Consider the following 24,639-nt stretch of genomic DNA (forward strand, 5'->3'; position numbering starts at 1 on the left):
TCCCCGTTAACCACATTGAGCTGGTAAAGTTTACTGCAGTAAACTTCAGAGCTCACTAACTATTTAACCAGCGCCTATTTCACCAAGTTAACACCAAAGATCAAATCTAACCCGGACGTACTAACCCCTAGACATCATTTTCCAGCTGTTTGCCGCACGAACATGCCAGCACTGGTGGTGACCATCGTTTTGGCATGCCATGAGCGCGTCTAGTGGCTGTTTGTGCTGGACCCCCTCCCCCTCTTGTCGGCTTGGCACTTGTGAGCATGTCCAGTGGATTCCTCTCCTCGTCACCGTCCCCATGGACCCCACTACCCCTCCCACAGCTTCCTCGCCGACGCTCGCCGACGAACGCCCATGGGAGCATTGTGGCCGACATCGCTTTAATAGAGCTCGGCTTCTTCTTCTGCTCCCCCTCGGCCCCTACCGCCCTCTGCACCATTGTCGTTCGTCCGCACCTCCCTCGTCGTGATCCCGCGCCCTCGTGATCGCTGCCGTCGCCAGAGTGCGGCCGTACGCGAGCGGCGGCGCCCGAGCCACGGCCACGCGTCCATGGCCCCCCCTCCTCGCCCCGCCTATAAATGGCTACCCCTGAGGCCGTCCGAGCTCCCCACTAGCCCCTCCCATGCTCTTCCCCGAGCCGGAGAACCTCTCCTCGTCGCAAACCATCGCCATGGCCGCCGTGGTGCCCCGACTAGATTAGCCCGAGCCCGAGCTCCTCCCCTCCTTCTTCCACCTCTAGAAGCCCCCTGGACCACCCTAGAAGCCTCCCCGCCGCGGCTCTTCTCTCTGTTGGCCTCTGGCCTCCGTCCCCATCTATGCCCGACGCCGCCGTCTGCCATGCTCGAGGCAGCCACCGTTCTGGTCGTCCTCCGCGTGCGCAAAGCCCCTGGTTGGATGCGCCGTTGAGCGCTGAATCCATCCATAGCCTGAGCGTCGCCGGAGATGCCCCATAACGCCGGCAATCGCCGTCGGGGCCTGCCCCTCCCCTCGGCCAGGAGTTCCCCGAGTGGGAGGTTGAAGACAGCCAGGCTAGGCAGGCCCCAGCTCCTCGCGGCCCCACCTGTCGCCCCCTCAGGCGTTGACCCGTCCTGCCCACGTGGATAAGTGACGGGCCCCACCTGTGGGACCCGCGCGCGTCAGCCCTGCCACTGTTTCTATGGATAAGGGGAAAGCGTATTTTCGCTGATTACGCTTTCACATTTTCTGTTCAGGCCCCTGGTTGAAAATATTTTCATTACAGATGGGTCCCTGGCAGAAAAACTTCCATATCTTTTTATCCGTAGCTCCAAATCTGGTGAAACCGACACTCACTTCTTTGTTTCGTCGAGCCCCGTTCTGTTTGTCATGCTTTCACTATGGTTTGACACTGTGAAAATGACCATTATGCTCTTGACCTTATTCAGCCCCCTCCGAGAGAGTACGTTTTCCGGCAAATCTTTCCGCGAGCTTCTGACACTTTCTTCCGGTGATTTCTTCATCCCCAGGCAAGCCACAATACCCACTTGCATGATAGTCATGCAGTAGCCATGGTTTTCAACTTGAATATTTAATAAAGGTTTGCTTGTTGAAAAGATGGTTATCGTTGTTCTGGTGATGTCAGATTTGCATGGTCACTTTTGTGCTATGTTGTCTTGTACTCTGTCATCATGTTCTACCCGCTAGTATTACCTTTCATATGTTTATGCTTGCTAGTAGTACATGTTGATGTTGGAGATGGTCATGCTAGTCAGTATGCCATGCTCAGTGGATATGAGTTATTGTTGATATGGTGGATAGTTATGTGATACCCTCATGATGATGTTGATATCATGTTCATGCATTTTATCATGGCTCAGCATATTTGCATTCAAGTTAACCGGATTAAATTGAACTTAAACAACTATTGGCTGAGTCATGGTGCCGCTGAATCGATGCTGACCAGTGCAACCACGCTTACCGGTATGGGACGGTCCTAACTGGGTCTATTGTCGTGCCTCTCGCCGGTGCCTCCAACGAGGGAAGGTTATGGGCGTGTTGTACCCTGGCCCGGTAAGCAGGCATAACCTTGTGTGCCCGTTGTTGAGTTGTTTGAGTTTTTCGATCCGTGTCCCCTTGTGGGACGGGCCACGGCGGTGGTCGTTGTGTCTGGAGGTAGACACGGGGCCACCCATGACTTAGCCCAGTGGAGAGTGAGTCGGAGTGGCCTAGAGAGTGTCATGGCAGTAGGACGGTTTTGTCAGAACGCTGTTGGTCCACCCGAATGGGAGTGTGAGGCCATGGGTTCCGTAGTGTGGGTACAGTATACTAACCTCTGCAGAGTGTATATTAAATCTATCGATAGCCGCGCCCGCGGATAAGGGCCCAGGTTGAAAGTAGGTCACACCATGAGTCAACAGTAATAAGAATAATGTCCTTAATAACAGTGAGATAAGTTGGTTGTGATCGCCGTAAGGATCACGGGCCATTTAGTGGTCGGGTTGTGATCGCCGTAAGGATTATGGACCAAGTGTTGGTCGGGTTGTGATCGTCGGAAGGATCACTGTGGTATCGAGGATACCGAGTTGTTGTATATTCGTGATGTTGTGCGAGAGTCATGGGTAAAGGTCAAGCTCCTTGTGGTCATTTATTGATTATTTCGGTATTGTTTATACCAAGCTTGATTTGATCCTGAGATGATCGTGTGATGTCCGGGGTTGGTAAGTGATGCATGTGTGGGTTACGAGGTAGCCCGAGCAGGATAAGTGGTGCATATAGTGGTTTCATGTTGCATGCCAGTATTGTTGGATTAATATGTTCATGTTGTGTTAGCTGTATCATGTTCATGTTATATTATTCTGATGATCTCATGATAATTCCCATTTAACCTGTAATTGCCATGCTCTTGTTTGTCTTGAATGCTTCTGGTTATTGTGAGCTTGCAAGTACATTCAATGTACTGACTTGGCGTGTCATGCCAGCTCGCAGGTCGTGCCGGATTTGATTGCTTGCTTGTCATGGTTTCCGTTCGTGCGAGCTAGGATCAGCGTTCCAGTCAGAGTCCCTGTGGTGTGGAGTTCACCACCGTCGCCGTTGTTCTGCTGCTAGAGTTATTCCGCTGCTTCGAGTTGTTTCTGCTGCTTGCATAGAGCAACTGAGGATGGCGTAGTGTCGCCATACCGATGTTATTCATTGTAATATCGAAGACCTTGTATTCATATTCGTGTAATAACAGAAGGCTGGTTTGTTCTATGCTAAGCAGTGCCGTATTCTAGAAGACTTCTCGATCTCTGGGCTGGAATACGGGGCTTTCCGGTTTTCTCTGAGCCGGGGTGCCACAATGCTTGGTATCAGAGCAGGTCTGGCTGTAGGATGCCCTAGACCGCGCGAACGTTAGAAATCGGTAGTATAGAGTTTGGCTTGTTTATTGCATTTGGTTGCTGCATTTGTTTGTTGCATAACATGCATATATATTATTATTTAGTCACTAACGGTTTATCTGGTGAGTGTAGCTGGCATCGGTTCGGATCCACTACAGCTCAACCTTTGCATTTCTCCAGTTCCCTTTTTCTTTCGGTGTTTGGTGTCATTTCTGTCCCAGCAGGGTGATGCCAAGTGATCCTGACACTATTTGCAAAAATGGTGCTCAGGTATCGCACCGATGTCTTTCCTTCAGTCCCGTCTATCGTTTCGGTGATGGACATGCGTCTATCCCGGATCATTCTTTTCTTTTGTCATGTTGGCAACCCTTAATGATCTTAGTTATCAAGAAAGGGCAATGTCAGCAGCCTCAGTTTTTCCCCGCTATCCTATTTCTTGGACGAGTACGGATCTTTTTCCGTCCGCTTGATAATAATGTGGTTGCGACCTTCGTGTCCCACGACATGATTACCGAGTACATCCTCGCCTCCGAGCTAGTCCAGGTTGCTATCTGGCTAAGCTAGCACTTGGTGTAGCGCTGTTTACACCAATTCTTTCACACATTTATTCGTCCTCATGCACATCGTCACAGCATATTAGACCGCAATACCGGAGTTTCCGTGAGATTTGTGTGCTTAGGTGTGCATGCATATTATTGTGTGAGTAGCAGTAATATGTGATGATTGCTTGATTAATTATATTAGTAGTATGCTTGTGCTTTTATTTTAGTCGTTTCTGTTGTTCCTTTCTTTGGGCCTTCGGTGTTACAAAATTTTCCCCTACTCGTCAGCCGACACTGGACCCGAAGAGTCAGCAAGAAATGCATATATTTGGAAACTTAGCTAAACATAATGTAATTATCAGCAGACTGCAATGGAAATTGGGAATATCTTGTTTGGATGCAAAAAGAAATCCTGGATGGACCGTCAGTATCAAGTTTGCATTAGCGTGCACTCATCACAACAAAATGATTAAATCAGCAAGAAGATAAATTGTGTGCAAGGTTGACAGAGTATTATCAAAGGTATGGCTCAGATACAAGTTCAATTTTTCGTTGAGGATGATTTTGGAACTCGATGTACCTGGAAGCAAGAAAAAATATGGCATATACTTAGAAAGGAGGATAGTCCTGCAAACCCCATTTCATGCAAGAAATCAATAGCAAAAATATTCGGATGGTTATATATGTGGAAATCGGTCCGCATATCACAATAAGAAGTTTTTGGTGTAATCAACCCACTTTTCCCTCACAAGATACCCGAGAAGCTTCCAAGCCAAGATTTATCTATCTTCCTCAGTATGATACGTAGATGATTCCCCGTGCAAGGTACCCTGTCTTCTTCAGTACGCAACCGCAAAAGCTTCCAGCATAAGATACTGAGTCTTTCCCCAGCAAAGTCTTTAAGGGGGTAAGCTTCCGAAGCACGATATTCAGTCTTCTTCAGCAAGCTGTCCGATGAAAGTTTCGAGCACAAGCCAGCCCATCCTCCTCAGTAAGACATTGGTACAAGGTAGTACACTGTGAATTGACAGCATATGGCAGTGAATCCCAAGAATTAGATCGGCAACATTTTGATCAGTCAGAATACACGTCTGTCTCAGAATCAGGTCCTCATATATATATATATATAATATATATATATATATATATATATATATATATATATATATATATATATATATATGCAATGAGCATACCATCAAGATCCTACAAGTCACTCGGATGAGGATCTGACAACCACGTGAGGATGGTTAGTAAAAGAAAGCCAGTATACACCGCAGTGTGACAAAGGATTATGAGGATTGACGACATCAATGAGCTCAGTACAAGTACTTGTGAACTGGAAAATGATCCTGATGAGCCCTTGTCCCCTTTTCTCCAATGACGACACCACGCCTGTGATCCGAGCTGTTTCAAGCTATCCGGGGTGGATGCTGATTTTTGTTTCTCTCTTCAACAACTTTCATGAGTCTGAGCTGCTTTTTGGATGTCTCGTACAACTGTTGAGTTTCTTTTTGTGACAGTAGCCCTATAGCTGCTTTTAGGCTATTTTAGGGAGCTGCCACCTTCTTCTTATCGACCCGGTCTCATGCTCTGAGCTGCTTTTTCATCCTGAGCCGTGGTTGAGTTATTCCAGTAATGTCCTAGATCTGAGTTTTAAAGACCGTTCTGGTGGCTACTGATTTATTTGCCGATTTCTTGCAAGGGTTTTAGATGATCATTTCCCAACGATCAAAAAATGAGAGGTGTTGAACCTACCATTTAATGGGTTACCCTGTCAGAAAAACAAGGATAAGCTACGATTGATGAAAGATTGCACCGATAGTACCTATGGTCATACAAAGAAACAATATGACCCAGCTCTTTCAGGCAAAGATCCAGACCAAGAAAACAATAATGAAGGAGCAAGACCAGTGGGGTAGGTATGAAAATTGTACACGACCCCATGGTGCAGATCCCCCGGACAGTCTAAGTCAGTATTGATCCACATGGATATGCCTACAACATGAGTAATCGGTATGAGGAATAACAGTCTGGAAGCCTGATTCCTCACTTATATGAATCATCATGGATAGCCTGTCGTGAACAAAAATTTTCCGTCAGAACCGCCATTAGTCAAGTCTGCAGATATTATCATACAGGCCAAACCCTTTATGATGGCGCGATAGGAGACATCAAATATTTGGTACGGATTCGATACTCACGGCAGTGGAACTAGTTAAGATGATTCAGAAACTCCTGCGATGAGTCAGAATCTGTGAGGAAACGGTTATGTTTTAACTCAGTGCTTAGAACCCAATGGACCCGCATTTAGTGGAGAAACCCAATGCAATGAGTCAGAGTTTGATTTTTCATCAGAAAATTCTGATCATCATTACATGAAAGGCTGTAAGTGCCGGGTGGCACACCCAGCGGAAATCACTTTTAGATTTGTGAGACGGACATATATTTCAATCGTGACAATCAAATCACACTCAGCTAGTCAGCAGATCTAAAAAGAAATTGGAGCCTATATAAGTATGAGCAAGCCAGGTAAGATCTGTCAGAATGTGGATACAGTGAATCAAACCACCCCAAGGCCAGTCAGATAAAAATTTAGTGGGAACAACAATAAAGGAAAAAGGATACCCGAGTTGGAAACGGTTTCCTTAAGTCAGAATATTCATACTTGTTCCCTGAGCAACCAAATCTCGAGGACGAGATTTCTTTAAGGGGGTATGGATTGTGTTAGCCTGATTTTTGGCTCGTTCTTTTTCTTTTTGTTTTCCGAGGATTTTGCCTGAGTTTTCTTTTTCTGTGGCTTTGTGGTCTAGAAACTGAAGAAGATGACCTCTTCTTTGCTTCCAGAGTGGCTTGTCATTCCCAAATCTTTCCCTAGACCCTGTCATTTGCATCCTAGCCCAAATCCCAATATTCTTTTTGTTGGGAATATTCCTTTTCTATTAAAGGAATAACTCAGATTGACCTAGGTTGTGAAGCAACCTATATTTCCATCACTCCAAAAATTCCCAAATAATTCTCATAAATTGTTTGGGTCATATCTTGATCAAATATGGCAAAACTTTTCATTGCCATGTTCAAAAATAATTCCCCAATATTCCTTTTTCTATTCTGCCCCGAATGGCACTTTTTGAAGGAAGTGTCATTTACATTTCTCCTATTGACTCCCAAACTTTTTGGGCATGTTTATATTTCCAAATAGTTGCCTCATGCACAAGTTCAAATTTATTTGCCTAGCCAATCTTCCTAAGTGAATTTTCAAAGTTTCTGTCAGACAGAAGGCTTTGTGAAGGAAGTACTAGCTAGGAGTATCAAAATGAGTTGAACTTTTGCACACTTCTTAATGTGCTCATATTAACCCCTTCCACCCATTTGCAGCCCCATCCAATCATCTATGTGAGCACATGAGCAAATCTTTGTTTCTGGCAATATTCTTAGGTTGTGAAGCAAGTATATTTTCTATTGCTTCAAAAATCCTGATAAATTACCAGATCATTCTTATACCCATAAAAAATATCTCCACCCAATTTGGTATCATATCATTGATCCATTTGATCACCATAATTATTCCAAGTTTTTGTCCAGAGGAGATGTTTGTGAAGCAAGTGCTATTTTGGTTTGTCCATTTGGCATGAGCTTTTTACATCATCTTCATATGTCCAAATGACTAAGCCTTGCCCAATTTGAGCTCAAGTGGACACTCCATGCGAGTGCACCATCCTGATCTTCATTTCTGGACCAAATATGCAGTTGTGAAGCAACTATGATTTATCTTGGTCCATTTCCCCTCAAAACCTCCAGGATCATAGTCCCTCCATAGCTAAACACTCCAGACATCTTATTTGGCCCATAGCATATCCCTGTTGACCACATTGAGATGGTAAAGTTTACTGCAGTAAACTTCAGAGCTCACTAACTATTTAACCAGAGCCTCTTTCACCTAGTTACCACCATAGATCAAACCTACCCCGGAAGGACTAACCCCTAGACATCATTTGCCAACTGTTTGCCTCACGAACATGCCAGCACTGGTGGTGACCACCGTTTTGGCATGCCATGAGCGCGTCCAGTGGCTGATTGTGCTGGACCCCCTCCCCCTATTGTCGGCTTCACGCTTGTGAGCATGTCCAGTGGATTTCTCTCCTCGTCGCCATCCCCCTAGACCCCTCCCCCCCTCCGGTAGCTTCCTCGCCGACGAACGCCCACAGGAGCACTGTGGCCGACAACGCTTTAATGGCACTCGGCTTCTTCCTCTGCTCCCCCTCGGCCCCTCCTGCCCTGTGCACCACTGTCGCTCGTCCGCACCTCCCTCGTCATGATCCCGCGCCCTCCCGTGATCGCTGCCGTCGCCAGAGTGCTGCCGGACGCGAGCGGCGGCACCCGAGCCACAACCACGCGTCCATGGCCTCCCGCTCCTCGCCCCGCCTATAAATGGCTACCCCCGAGGCCGTCCGAGCTCTCCAGTAGCCCCTCACATGCTCTTCCCCGAGCCGGAAAACCTCTCCTCGTCGCAAACCATCACCATGGCCGCCGCGGTGCCCCGGCTAGATTAGCCTGAGCCCGAGCTCCTTCCCTCCTTCTTCCACCTCTAGATGCCCCCTGGACCACCCTGGAAGCCTCCCCGCCACGGCTCTCCTCCTCCGTTGGCCTCTGGCCACCGTCCCCATCTGCGCCCGCCGCCGCCGTCCGCCATGCTCAAGGCAGCCGCCGTTCTGGTCGTCCTCGGCGTGCGCAAAGCCCCTGGTTGGATGCGCCGTTGAGCGCTGAATCCATCCATAGCCGGAGCGTTGCCGGAGATGCCCCGTAGCACCGGCAATCACCGTCGGGGCGTGCCTCTCCCCTCGGCCAAGAGCTCCCCGAGCGGGAGGTTGAAGACAGCCAGGCCAGGCGGGCCCCGGCTCCTCGCGGTCCCACCTGTCGGCCCCTCAGGCGTTGACCCGCCCTGCCCACGTGGATAAGTGACGGGCCCTCCTGTGGGACCCGCACGTGTCAGCCCCGCCACTATTCCTATGGATAAGGGGAAAGCGCATTTTCGCCGATTACGCTTTCACTTTTTCTGTTCAGGCCCATGGTTGAAAATATTTTCATTACAGATGGGTCCCTGGCAGAAAAACTTCCATATCTTTTTATCCGTAGCTCCAAATCAGGTGAAACCAACGCTCACTTCTTCGTTTCATCGAGCCCGTTCTGTTGGTCATGCTTTCATTATGGTTTGACACTGTGAAAATGACCATTATGCCCTTGCCCTTATTCAGCCCCCTCCAAGAGAGTACGTTTTTCGGCGAATCTTTCCGCGAGCTTTTGACACTTTCTTCCGGTGATTACTTCATCCCCAGGCAAGCCACAATGCACACTTGCATGATAGTCATGCAGTAGCCATGGTTTTCAACTTGAATATTTAATAAATGTTTGCTTGTTGAAAAGATGGTTATCATTGTTCTGATGATGTTCAGATTTGCATATTCACTTTTGTGCTATGTTGTCTTGTACTCTGTCATCATGTTCGACCCGCTAGAATTACCTTTCATATGTTTATGCTTGCTAGTAGTACATGTTGATGTTGGAGATGGTCATGCTAGTCAGTATGCCATGCTCAGTGGATATGAGTTATTGTTGATATGGTGGATAGTTATGTGATACCCTCATGATGATGTTGATATCATGTTCATGCATTTTATCATGGCTCATCATATTTGCATTCAAGTTAACCGGATTAAATTGAACTTGAACAACTGTTGGCTGAGTCATGGTGCCGCTGAATCGATGCTGACAAGTGCAACCACGCTTACCGGTATGGGACGGTCCTAACTAGGTCTATTGTCGTGCCTCTCGCCGGTGCCTCCAATGAGGGAAGGTTATGGGCGTGCTGTACGCTGGCCCGGTAAGCAGGCATAACCTTGTGTGCCTGTTGTTGAGTTGTTTGAGTTTTCGGATCCGTGTCCCCTTGTGGGACGGGCCACGGCGGTGGTCGTTGTGTCTGGAGGTAGACACGGGGCCACCCACGACTTAGCTTAGTGGGGAGTGAGCCGGAGTGGCCGGGATAGTGTCATGGCAGTAGGACGGTTTTGTCGGATTGCTATTGGTCCACCCGAATGGGAGTGCGAGGCCATGGGTTCCGTAGTGTGGGTACAGTGTACTAACCTCTGCAGAGTGTATATTAAATCTATCGATAGCCGCGCCCACGGATAAGGGCTCAGGTCGAAAGTAGGTCACACCATGAGTCAACAGTAATAAGAATAATATGCTTAATAATAGTGAGATAAGTTGGTTGTGATCGCCGTAAGGATCACGGGCCATTTAGTGGTCGGATTGTGATCACCGTAAGGATCACGGACCAAGTGTTGGTCGGGTTGTGATCGCCGGAAGGATCACGGTGGTATCGAGGATACCGAGTTGTTGTATATTCATGATGTTGTGCGAGAGTCATGGGTAAAGGTCAAGCTCCTTGTGGTCATTTATTGATTACTACAGTATTGTTTATACCAAGCTTGATTTGATCCTGAGATGATCGTGTGATGTCCGGGGTTGGTAAGTGATGCATGTGTGGGTTACGAGTTAGCCTGAGCAGGATAAGTGGTGCATATAGTAGTTATTGTGAGCTTGCAAGTACATTCAATGTACTGACCTGGCGTGTCATGCCATCTTGCAGGTCATTCCGGATTTGATTGCTTGCGTGTCATGGTTTCCGTTCATGCGAGCTAGGATCAGCGTTCCAGTCAGAGTCCCTGCGGAGTGGATTTCACCACTGTCGCTATTGTTCCACTGTTAGAGTTATTCCGCTGCTTCGAGTTATTTCTGCTGCTTGCATAGAGAAACTGAGGATGGCGTAGTGTCGCCGTACCGATGTTATTCATTGTAATATCGGAGACCTTGTATTCATATTCGTGTAATAATAGAAGGCTGGTTTGTTCTATGCTAAGCAGTGCCGTATTCCAGAAGACTTCTCCTTGATCTCTGGGCTGGAATACGGGGCGTTCCGGTTTTCTCTGAGCCGGCATGCCACATGCACCCCCCGCATTATGCATATTGACATAACCTCGATTATTGTCAATCAAGATTTGGCCAGTATTTTTATCCGGCCCATCAGATAAAGGACCTCTCTGTTGTCTTCCTCCTAGGGGCTCCGGGGACGCCAGTTGCGGCGTTTCTTCAGTGGAGCGTTGGTAAACTCAGGAAGACCCATTCAAATAGGGTCCGGAAGGGGGACGTCATCTATATAAAACCACTCCGAAGGCCAGTCTTTGAATGTCTTCTTCGGAGAGCCGGACAGGTATCCGGTCCTGGCAATGCGCCATATTTCGGCTCCGCCCACTTGATATATTGATCCCTCCTAATTGTGAGGGACGAGGCAGAACAACCTCTTCCATAGCTCGAAATGAGCTTCACAACCCAGAAATAGCTCGCAAAGGGCGACATAACCTACGATGTGCAATATGGAAGCAGGAGTGAAGTTATGCAGCTGGAGGCCATAGTACTCCAGGAGCCCGCGGAGGAATGGATGGACAGGAAATCCGAGGCCCCTCAGCAAGTAAGGGCCAAGGCATACTCGCTCCCCCCTGGATGGGTTGGGAAAACTCTCTGATATTAGTTGCATCTTTCATATGATTTATAGCATGCGCTGCTTCTAATTTGTTGAAATGCCAATGATGGGACACTTTTAACTTGGCAGAGTCATATTAGTTGAATCTTGCATGTGGTGTCTAGCTTGCATTGCTTCTTATTTGTTGAAATGATTTCTGCTTAGTTTACACAAATAGTTGTGAATATGCCATGCCATCCTATTTTTCGTATTATTCCATCCTAGAATCGTGTGTTTGCCTTACATCAAAGTAGTGATTGTCAGTATCATGAACGAATGAGTTCTGAAGAGTGGATTTTATTGCTTTTTCCTGTCGGTTTTACTTGACAATTCAAAACCAATAAAGCGGAAGGAAGTTAGCAACGCAGCGGATAAAGGTGCTCCTTCCAAACGGAGGGCCTCTACAGATTCTACTCCTCCATCCCCCCAAGATGATTTCCAAGACAACACATGCATAGACACTCAACGTAGCTGTGTTGATGATGAGCACGTCTCCCCTAGTGCACCATCACAGGTGCTCCCTCTAACTTGGCACTATTATATGTGGTTGCATGTTATGTATGATGTCTAGCTTGTATTGCTTCTAATTTTGTTGAATTTCATCTGCTTACTTTACACATTATACTTGTGAATAAGACACGTGTTCCTGTTTCTAGAACATACAATATCTGTATATCACACCTGTTCTTACATCAAAGTACTACTGTTGTGTAACCTGCAACAATCACTTATCATAAGACACGTTTGACTTGGGAGTGTGATATAGGTTACATCTCGCATTCTTTTCTAGCTTGTACTACTTCTAATTTGTTGAAATGGCACTTATGACGAGACATTTTTAACTTGGTAGAGTGATATTCATTGCATCTTGATGTCTACTACACAACCTTCTCCTTGTAGACGTTGTTGGGCCTCCAAGTGCAGAGGTTTGTAGGACAGTAGCAAATTTCCCTCAAGTGGATGACCTAAGGTTTACCAATCCATGGGAGGCGTATGATGAAGATGGTCTCCCTCAAACAACCTTGCAACCAAATAACAAGGAGTCTCTTGTGCCCCCAACACACCCAATACAATGGTAAATTGTATTGGTGCACTAGTTCGGTGAAGAGATGGTGATACAAGTGCAATATGGATGGTAGATATAGGTTTTTGTAATCTGAAATTATAAAAACAGCAAGGTAACTAATGATAAAAGTGAGCACAAACGGTATTGCAATGCGTTGAAACAAGGCCTAAGGTTCATACTTTCACTAGTGCAAGTTCTCTCAACAATAATAACATAACTAGATCATATAACTATCCTCAACATGCAACAAAGAGTCACTCCAAAGTCACTAATAGCGGAGAACAAATGAAGAGATTATGGTAGGGTATGAAACCACCACAAAGTTATTCTTTCTGCTCGATCTACTCAAGAGTCCGTAGTAAAATAACACGAAGCTATTCTTTCCGTTCAATCTATCCTAGAGTTTGTACTAGAATACCACCTTTAGAAACAAATCAACCAAAACCCTAATGTCACCTAGATACTCCATTGTCACCTCAAGTATCCGTGGGTATGATTATACGATATCCATCACACAATCTCGGATTCATCTATTCAACCAACACAAAAGTACTTCAAAGAGTACCCCAAAGTTTCTACCGGAGAGTCAAGATGAAAACGTGTGCCAACCCCGATGCATAAGTTCATTGAACCCAAGAGTTGATCACCAAAACATACATCAAGTAGATCACGTGAATATCCCATTGTCACCACTAATAAGCATGGCAAGACATACATCAAGTGTTCTCAAATCCTTAAAGACTCAATCCGATAAGATAACTTCACAAGGAAAACTCAATCCACTACAAGAGAGTAGAGGGGGAGAAACATCATAAGATCCAACTATAATAGCAAAGCTCGTGATACATCAAGATCGTGCCGAATCAAGAACACGAGAGAGAGAGAGAGAGATCAAACACATAGCTACTGGTACATACCCTCAGCCCCGAGGGTGAACTACTCCCTCCTCGTCATCGAGAGCGCCGGGATGATGAAGATGGCCACCAGTGAGGGATCCCCCCTCCGGCAGGGTGCCGGAATAGGGTCCCGATTGGTTTTTCGTGGCTCCGGAGGTTTGCGGCGGCGGAACTCCCGATCTATTTTGCTCCTCGGTATTTTTAGGGTATATGGACATATATAGGCAAAAGAAGTCGGTCAGCGGAGCCACGAGGGGCCCACAAGGGTGGGGGTGCACCCAGTGGGTAGGGCGCGCCTCCCTGCCTCGTGGCTTCCTCGTTGCTTCCCTGACGTATACTCCAAGTCTCCTCGATTGCTTCCCGTTCCAAAAATAACTCTCCCGAAGGTTTCATTCCATTTGGACTCCGTTTGATATTCCTTTTCTTCGAAACACTGAAATAGGCAAGAAAACAGCAATATGGTCTGGGCCTCCGCTTAATAGGTTAGTCCCAAAAATAATATAGAAGTGCTTACTAAAGCCCATAAACATCCAAAACAGATAATATAGTAGCATGAATACTTCATAAATTATAGATACATTGGAGACGTATCAACATCCCCAAGCTTAATTTCTGCTCATCCTGGAGTAGGTAAATGATAAAAGAAATAATTTATGAAGTGTGAATGCTAGCAGGTGCACAAGTTTGATCAATGATAATTTCAATCACCTTTTCTAGCATCATTATATGTCATAACAGTAGGTCATCTCATAAAACTTCTCACGATCAAGTAACAAGCTATTCACATATTTAAAGCATAGACCATAAACTTTCTTGAAAACTAGCAAACTATGTTCTCAGTCATCAAACAATTGCAATTCATTTTATTTTCAGGAAGGGTCTATGTAAGAGCTTTGATTTAGCAAATCCCACATACCCAACTATCATATAGTCTTCCATGATTGCTACCACTCAAAGCATATTTTTAGAACAAATAGCATCCATTGTACACAAAGAAAGATAGGGGCTTAATGTTTCGCCTCCCAACTTACTTATCATATAGATAATTGTCAACAATAATAATTCATGATCAAATATATTTGAATGGCCATATATGCTTGGATCTTCCATCATATGATGCTTGCCAACTAAAGAGTAGGTTGGAATGAGAAGGAATACTACTGACTCTTGCATAAAAGTAAAAGATAGACCCTTCGCAGAGGGAAGCAGGGATTTGCAGAGGTGCCAGAGCTTGAAGCTTTAAAACAGAGATGAAAATAATTTTGAGAGGTATGCTTTCATTGTCAACAAAACGACCAAGAGTTCCCAATGTCTTCCATACTACATACATTATAGGCGGTTCCCAAACAGAATGGTAAAGTTTATATTGCCCCACCACCAACAATCATCAATCCATGGCTTGCCCGAAACAACGGGTGCCTCCAACTAACATCAATCCTGGGGGAGTTTTGTTTGCAATTATTTTGATTTGGTTTTTGATCTTTTGATCATAGGACTAGGCATCCAAGTTACCAGCCACTTTCTCATGAATTCTGAGCGGAGTCCACTCATCATGAGAATAACCCACCTAGAATGGAAGATACTGACAGCCCCTAGTCGCTACATGAGCGATTCGGGCATACAAAACAGATTATTATTTGAAGGTTTAGAGTTTGGCACATGCAAATTTACTTGGAACGGTAGGTAAATACCGCATATAGGTAGATATGGTGGACACTCATGGAATAAACTTGGTTCAAGGAATTTGGATGCACAAGTAGTATTCCCGCTTAGTACAGAAATTTAGGCTAGCAAAAGATTCTAAATAGCAAGAACCACATGTTGAAGGATCCATAACAATATAACTTCTATACAAATATACCCAAGCATAACTCATTATGTTGTCTTCTTTGTCCAACTTCAACTAATTTGCTCAGGTTTGAAAATAATTAATGGGGCTCACAATCATAGAAGATGTCCAAGATAGTATTATATGTGAAATCTCTCTTCCTTCAATATTCTTTCATGAATTGTTCAAGTGACCAATACAATGTTTGCTAACCTTCAATAAATTTACCACCTCTACTTCTTAGATGTGAAGTCATTACTCCCCATGGGATAAGCATATTAAACATATATAATTTCAGATTTATGATATTCAAATCATTCAACCATTTACTCATAGGATATAAGTGAAGTACACGAGTAAATGACAAACTACTCCAAAAAGATATAAGTGAAGATCAATGAGTAGTTCAATAATTATTGAGCTATGTGAGGACTCTCTCTCATTAAGGTATTCCAGATCCAAACAAAATTACATTTCAAGGATAGCACACATCATGTGAAGAAGCAAAAACTTAGGTTCAACCGATACTAACCGATAATCGTTGAAGAATAAAGGTGGGATGCCAACCGGGGCATCCCCAAGCTTAGATGCTTGAGACTTCTTGAAATATTATCTTGGGATGCCTTGGGCATCCCCAAGCTTGAGCTTTGTGTCTCCTTAATTCCTCTCATATCACGGTTTCCTAAATCTCGAAAGCTTCATCCACACCAAACTCAACAAGAACTCGTGAGATAAGTTAGTATAAACCAATGCAAAAATCTTATCATACTTTACTGTAGCAAATCAGAAAAATTATTATTCAACATTGCATACTAAATGTCTCTACATATTTAATACTCCTATCCTCAAATAGAATCATTAAACAAGCAAACATATGCAAACAATGCAAACATAACAGCAATCTGCCAAAACAGTACAGTCTGCAGAGAATGCAAGATTCAACATACTTACCTAACTCCAAAAATTATGAGAAAAATACTACACTGTAGAAAATTTATCAGAGATTATTTTTCAAAACGTTTCAGCAATTTATAATATTCTGAATTTTCTAGGGAATTTTTTCAACATCGATAAACTTTCTGTTTTGAAACAGCAACATGTATACATGAAAAATAAGCATGGTAAAGGCTATCCTTGACATTTTTATTGAAAATATAGTTGCAAAAAACATTATTCTAAATAACAGCAAGAAAATACTAACAAAATAAAATGACGCTCCAAGCAAAACACATCTCATATGGTGAATAAAAATATTGCTCCAAGTAAAGTTATCGATGAACGAAGACGAAAGAGGGGATGCCATCAGGGGCATCCCCAAGCTTAGGCTCTTGGTTGTCCTTGAATATTACCTTGGGGTTCCTTGGGAATCCCCAAGATTAGGCTCTTGCCACTCCTTATTCCATAGTCCATCGAATCTTTACCCAAAACATGAAAACTTCACAACACAAAACTCAACAAGAAATCTTATGAGCTCCGTTTGTATAAGGAAATAAAACCACCACTTTTAGTACTATTGTGAACTCACTATAAATTCATATTGGTGTAAAATATACTGTATTCCAACTTCTCTATGGTTCATACCCTCCGATACTACTCATAGATTCATCAAAACAAGCAAACAACACATAGAAAACAGAATCTTTCAAAAACAGAACAGTCTGTAGTAATCTGTAACTCTCGAATACTTCTATAACTCCAAAAATTCTACCAAATTAGGAAAAACTGAGAAATTTGTGTACCAATCCATAGCAAAAATAATTATATCAAAACCACGTTTCTGTGAATTATGAAAACTAATTTACTGAGTGCAAAAGTTTCTGATTTTCAGCCGGATCAACACAACTATCACCGTAAGCTATCCTAAAGGTCTTACTTGGCACATTATTGAAACAAAATCTTTAAAACATGATTACTAAAGTATCATAATCATGTGGACACACAAAAAACAGTAAGGGTAAATATTGGGTTGTCTCCCAATAAGCGCTTTTCTTTAATGCCTTTCTAGCTAGGCATGATGATGACAATGAGGCTCACATAAAAGATAAGAATTGAAACATAACGGGAGCATCATGAAGCATATGACAAGCACATTTAAGCCTAACCCACTTCCTATGCGTAGGGATTTTGTGAGCAAACAACTTATGGGAACAATAATCAACTAGCATAGGAAAGCAAAACACGCATAGCTTTAAGATTTTAAGCACATAGAGAGGAAACTTGATATTGTTGCAATTCCTACAAGCATATGTTCCTCCCTCATAATAATTTTCAGTAGCATCATTAATGAATTAAACTATATAACTATCACATAAAGCATTCTTTTCATCATCTGCAAGCATAGAAATTTTATTACTCTCCACATAAGCAAATTTGTTCTCATGAATAGTAGTGGGAGCAAACTCAACAAAATAACTATCATATGGAGCATAATCTAATTGAAAATTAAAATCATGATGACAAGTTTCATGGTTATCTTTATTCTTTATAGAATACGTGTCATCACAATAATCATCGTAAATAGGAGGCATGCTTTCATCATAATAAATTTGCTCATACAAACTTGGGGGACAAAAAATATCATCTTCATCAAACATAGCTTCCCCAAGCTTGTGGCTTTGCATATCATTAGCATCATAGTATTCAAAGAATTCATACTAACAATATTGCAATCATGCTCATCATTAACATATTTAGTGCCAAACATTTTAATGCATTCTTCCTCTAGCAATTGAGCACAATTTTCCTTTCCATCATTATCGCGAAAGAGATTAAAAAGATGAAGCGTACGAGGCAAACTTAATTCCATTTTTTTGTGTGTACGAGGCAACCAGGGGTAGGCCGGTTTGGACATTGGTGCTTCCATTGAGAGTTCCTCTGTGTCGTCACCGATAGGCTTGATGGCTTCTTCAATCAACAACAACGCCGTCCAGGGTGAGACTTTTCTCCCCGGACAGATCTTCGTATTCGGCGGCTTCGCACTGCGGGCCAATTCGCTTGGCCATCTGGAGTAGATCGAAAGCTACGCCCCTGGCCATCAGGTCAGGTTTGAATTTCTTCGTAGTCCGCATCCCAACCATCCTGACCGCAGTCCGGCCAGGGTTCTCCTCATAATGAGAGATGCTTTAGCGAATTTAGGATGTCGCCAAAGGGTGAGTGCTGAAAGATGTCCGCGGCAGTGAACTCCATGATCGGCACCCAATCGGATTCGATTGGCAGGGGCGCAGGAGGTTCGGAGTCCGGCGAGGAGTCTGGCGCCTCAGAGTCACGAGCTTTACAAGGGACAAGGTTAGTATTCGGCTCCATCGCTGTAGAAGTTGCAGCTCCCGAGGCGGTGTCCAGCCACCTGTCCTCGATCTGTGCGGTCTGCTTCGAACTATGGGTTAGAGCGGACTCGAGTGCGGCCTCCAGGGCACTGTCCGGCGGTAGAGCTAAATCATGCCCATCGTAAAAGCGCGGCACGCTCGGCTGTGGCTCGAATCCGTCGAAGATCAAGTCTCCGCGGACGTCGGCCATGAAGTTTAGGCTTCCAAACCTGACCTGATGGCCAGGGGTGTAGCTTTCGATCTGCTCCAGATGGCCAAGCGAATTGGCCCGCAGTGCGAAGCCGCCGAATATGAAGATCTGTCCGGGGAGAAAAGTCTCACCCTGGACGGCACCGTTGTTGATTGAAGAAGCCATCAAGCCTATCGGTGACGACACAGAGGAACTCTCAATGAAAGCACCAATGTCAGTGTCAAAAACGGCGGATCTCGGGTAGGGGGTCCCGAACTGTGCGTCTAGGCGGATGGTAACAGGAGACAAGGGACACGATGTTTTTACCCAGGTTCGGCCCTCTCGATGGAGGTAAAACCCTACTCCTGCTTGATTGATATTGATGATATGGGTAGTACAAGAGTGGATCTACCACAAGATCAAAGAGGCTAAACCCTAGAAGCTAGCCTATGGTATGATTGTTGTAATGGTTGTGTTGTCCTACGGACTAAAACCCTCCGGTTTATATAGACACCGGAGAGGGCTAGGGTTACACAGAGTCAGTTACAAGGGTAGGAGATCTACATATCCGTATCGCCAAGCTTGCCTTCCACGCCAAGGAAAGTCCCATCCGGACACGGGACGAAGTCTTGAATCTTGTATCTTCATAGTCTTGGAGTCCGGCTGATGATGATAGTCCGGCTGTCCGGACACCCCCTAGTCCAGGACTCCCTCAGTAGCCCCCGAACCAGGCTTCAATGACGATAAGTCCAACGCGTATATAGTCTTCGGCGTTGCAAGGTGGGTTCTCCTTTAAGTTCCATGTACCTGCCGAATAGTGTCCGGCTCTTTTGTAAACGTTGCGCTCCTTGGCTTCCACGCCTAATAATGGCCTTCTTCCACGCGCCGCACGAATGTGAAAAGCCAGGGTATCTTTTATGTTTTACCCCCTAGCTGCGCAAATAATCTGCCTATAAGAGAGGCAAGAATCCAGATCCAAATCACACCATCTTCCTTCCACGAGTACTCATCGGAGCGCCCCTGACCAAAAATCCATTCCATCATGGACCATCGACGCGGCTCCTCCTCTCGTGCTCCCAGCCCTCTGCCAGGAGATTGGAGGAGATGTTCTGTCCCTCACAACGAGCTAGTGACGCTCCAAGCGGAGGGATATATTCCTCCGGCCTTTATGGTTCCGGTTCGAGCCGGGCTGGCCACCTACAAAGGTGGGAAGCAAGCGGAGGCTACCCCAAGTCCCAACAAAGGGGAGCGGGTATGCTTCGTCCCCTATCTGATAAGGGGGCTCAGATTCCCTATACATCCGTTCCTCCGTGGGCTTCTGGAGTTCTACGGACTCCAGCTCCATCACCTCACGCCCACCTCGATTCTGCATATCGCGGGCTTCGTAACTCTTTGCGAGCTATTTCTGGGCATCGAGCCCCATTTTGCGCTGTGGAAGAGGTTATTTTGCCTCGTACCCCGCTCTCACGAGGGGTCCATATATCAAGTGGGCGGTGCCAAAATATGGCGCATTGCCGGGACCGGATATCCATCCGGAACCCCTAAGAAGGCGTCCAAAGACTGGCCTTCAGAATGGTTTTATGTAGAAGACGCTCCGTTGCCGGACCCTGTTCGGATCGGCCTCCCGGAGTTCAGTAATGCTCCTCTGAAAAAACGCCTGAGTTGGCGTCCGCGGAGCCCCCAGCTAGAGGAAGACAAGAGCGTCCATTATTTGATGGGCCGGATAAGGTTACTGGCCCATTCCGGACTGACCATGATTGGAGTCATGGCCACGTGCATTATGCGGGGGGTGCAGCCGCTGCAATACATGGGCCACCCCATGTGGGATTTCAACGGAGAGAATGATGCCACTCGTCATGGCCGCCAAGGGCCGGGATCGGCTGAAGACTTGGTGAAGATTCTATCCGGTCTCTACAAGGGGGAGAAGGAGGACTTCCTCCAGACGAGCCCATTGAATGGGTTCTCCATGAACAACCCTCGAAGTTGGGTAAGCAATTGTTCATTTATCCGACCCACGCTTTCAAAGTTAAGTACCTTACTTTATGGTTTTGACACAGGATCTGCGCCGGACTGTGGAGAGCATTCATAGCCCGGCTCCACAGCCCGAGGATCCAGAAAGATCCCTTGATCCGTCCTCCGAAGAGGATCCAGACATAAAGGTGGAGCTAATCGACGGGGTGTTTCATCAACTCAGCATGGACAATGCTCTAGTCGCCATTACAGCTGACTACGCCGGTCTATCTCCGGTTCCCCAGGTGATTGTGACCGAAGTCCTGACACCATTATTCCGTCCTTGCGCATTTCTGACCACCGTATACAATGGTGTCTCGCAGGGGGCACCTTCAGGGCAGGAGGCCGGGGCCACGGCAGCTGGCCAACAAGGGTTAGTTCGGCCCAGCAGGCGGAAGAGGAGTGCGGTGCGGATCGAGACATCGCCGCAATGGTACAGCTCGCGGTTGTTATGTAGGACAAAGTTCCTAGGAAGCGTTTGAGTGCTCATGACTTTTGCAGGAGAAAGAGTGCCCGCCGGACTGTGGGCGTAGGAGTTGCCAACCCAGCTTCTACCAGCCAGGCTCCAATGCCTGGTCTGGAGAGGGAGGCGAGCGCAAGGCGCGAGCCGGATACTCCTCCAATGGAGGATGCCGACAGACTGTCCGCCACCAGGTCTGAGGTGGAGAGTGCTATGAACCATAGGCGCCGCCGGACAGTTTTTCGTGATGCGTGCTTATCCCCCGAGGCGTTGAATGCCTTTAATGCGGGGGACACGCACCTCCGTGCTGCTCAAGAGGGTTTGACCAGAGCCACGGAGCAGTTTGTAAAGGACATACGGGTAAGAGATTTTAATAGTTGTATATTCCAGTAGCCCCCGAGACTTAAAGTAGTTGGAATAACTGATTTAAGGATCATTTGATATGCAGGATCTTACGGAGAAGAATACCCGATTGTCCCAGGAGCTACAAGAGTGCAAGGCCCAACTCGAGGCCGCACTAGCTGCCGCAGGAGGAAATACAGTGATCCCTCCTGGTAACACATTATTTCAAAAAGATAATCGGTGTGCGGCGTGCGTGTATGTCTGACAATGACATTTGCAGGTGTTGCCGGACTGGATCCGGACAAGCAAGACCTACTGCGCCAGCTGAAGGCCGGCGAGAGGGTGCTGACAAGGGTGCAGCAGGAAAGGAACAAGCTCCAGGATGCCCACGCCCAGCTTGGAGAAGAGCTGAAAGGTGTTCGGGCCGAGCTGTCTGGCTCCGTGAAGGAGAATCAGCGGCTTCGTCGCGGCATCTATAGTAAGTGCTTGAGCGAACTCCTTTGAAAAGAAGAGTTCGGCGAGGAAGTCAATTGACAGAAATATGTCTGTAGGTGTGCTCATAGGTCGCCCTGCTGAGGAGATGCTCGTATCAACGGGTGATCAACTTCCCGAGCTGGCGCAACTGCTCGAATGAGTTCGGCAGGCGATGAGCGGCGTTGTCCAGGCTTTATGGCCGTCCCTCTCCCTACCCAAGGGCCTTGGAGAGCTTGCGGAGAAGCTTCAGGGAGCGTGGCAGCACCTCTATTTATGGAAGATTTCGGCCTGCCGCCAAGGTGCCAGGGAGGCCTGGGCCATGGTGAAGACGCGGTACAAGAAGGCGGATCCCAACCATATGGCCGAGGTCGGACCTGTGGGACCCGATGGGAAGGAGATCCCTGTGAGTTTAGTGTACGGCCAAGTATAGTTGGCCGCTTAATATTCCCAATGGGACTGTAAATTATACAGCCCGTTAGACGGGATTGAGGAGGAATACAGTCAGTCGATTTGACAATGTATTTTAAAATGACATGTAAAATGCCTTCTAGCCGGATTGTAGATCGTTTGCCTTTGCCGACCTTTTCGCTTCAACCTCGGGAACCTAGAGTCCGGAGTGTGTCCGAATACCTTCTTGGTTAAGAAACAACCAGGGCATGCATGGAGACCAGGCGTAGGGGTCATTAGTGCTTTATCAGACAAGTGCCCAACTAGTTATGTTATATTACATGGTTAGTAAGAAACATCTTCCAGGGAGAATAGTTTCATTAAGGGTTCCTTTCCCTGGAAGGCATGCCCTAAAGTGCATGTCTGGACTGCGAAAAGAGCAGGAAAACATCTAGGGGCAGATAAATAAATAGGTAAAAAATCATCTTTCAAGTCACCGACCGAATATTCCCTCAAGAACGCTAGCTTTCGGCTTCACCCAGTCTGAGGTACACATCCGGCTGACCCGGCAGTAACAATCGCAGAGGTGCTCCCTTTACCTCCTAGTCGAACAATCGGGAACGTAGGGGTAAGCATAGGAGCCAGGCAACCCAGCTTGGCCAAAAATTAAGTCATATCGATGCGTATAATGGTGAATAAAAGGTACATGTGGAAGTTTGACACATGTGCTGGGCATGAAAGCCCTTATAAGTAAGCTTCTGGTAAAGAAACCCCCAGGTATAATGAGTGAGTATAGCACATCAAGTGTGTGCCAACAATGCGCAAGTAGGCCTTTAAGGGCTTTTATGAAAAGGGTGAGAGAAAAAAGAGAAACGAAAGACAGCTAAAGTGTAAAAATTTGGACGGGGGAAGGAGACGAACTCTTAGTCCGGCCCTAGGCGTAGAATCTTCAGAGGCGGGCTGCATTCCATGGGTTCGGCTCGAGTCAGTTATAATGCATATAATGCTATAAGTTCGGGGTGCCGCACTTGTGAAAGTGTTCGGACTTATCACACCATAATGCGGGGAACATAAGCCCCTGACTGTTCGTCGTAGCCTTTGTCCCTCCCTGGCTGTTGCATCGTGAGTTCGGCAGATCTACTGCCGGACAGGGCCTCTGGTGAACGGAGTCCTATGGAAAAAATAAAAAAAGGAAGAAAAAAAGAGTGACACACTTGGGAGCCCCTGGTGTGGTTAAGACGCACTCTGGGCCTGTCGTGGTTGTGCCCCTCCCCCTATGCCCATGGAATCTCTAGGGCGTAATGATGTACGCGAAGAGCTGGACTTGCAATCATGCAAGGGCTAGGGTTGGGGCCGCATTGCTACGCGTTCTTGGAACATGCCAGGTGGTCTTGGTTGATGTTACTCCGGGCGCGTTTGGCCATGTCCGATCGTTTAACGGCCGGACTCGAAAATTGCCTCAAAAGGCTGCTCTGTACTTCTGCCGCGAGAGCCGCTGTGTGTTCCTCCGTTCGGAGGGAGCGTTCAGTATTTCCATTGACCGTGATGACTCCACGAGGGCCTGGCATCTTGAGCTTGAGGTATGCATAATGCGGCACCACGTTGAACTTTGCAAACGCGGTTCGTCCGAGCAAAGCGTGATAGCCACTACGGAACGGGACTATGTCGAAGATTAACTCCTCGCTTCGGAAGTTATCCGGGGATCCGAAGACCACTTCCAGTGTGACTGAGCCTGTACAATTGGCCTCAACACCTGGTATGATGCCTTTGAAGGTCGCCTTTGTAGGTTTAATCCTTGAGGGGTCTATGCCCATCTTGCGCACTGTATCCTAATAAAGTAGGTTCAGGCTGCTGCCGCCGTCCATCAGGACTCTAGTGAGGTGAAATCCATCGATGATTGGGTCTAAGACCAATGCGGCGAACCCACCATGACGGATACTGGTAGGGTGGTCCCTTCGATCGAAAGTGATCGGGCAAGAGGACCATGGATTGAACTTCAGGGCGACTAGCTCCATCGCATATACGTCCCTAAGTGCACGCTTCCGCTCCCTCTTGGGTATATGGGTTGCTATATCATGTTTACCGTCCGCACTTGTGGGGGGAAACCCTTCTGTCCTCTACTGTTCGGCGGCCGGGTCTCTTCCTCGTCGTCGCTGTGCAGCCCCTTGTCATTGTTTTCGGCAATTAATTTGCCTGCCTGCTTGAATACCCAACAATCTCTGTTG

The sequence above is a fragment of the Triticum dicoccoides genome, chromosome 5B (genome assembly GCF_002162155.2).
Source record: "Triticum dicoccoides isolate Atlit2015 ecotype Zavitan chromosome 5B, WEW_v2.0, whole genome shotgun sequence".
In the NCBI taxonomy this organism is placed as follows: domain Eukaryota; kingdom Viridiplantae; phylum Streptophyta; class Magnoliopsida; order Poales; family Poaceae; genus Triticum; species Triticum dicoccoides.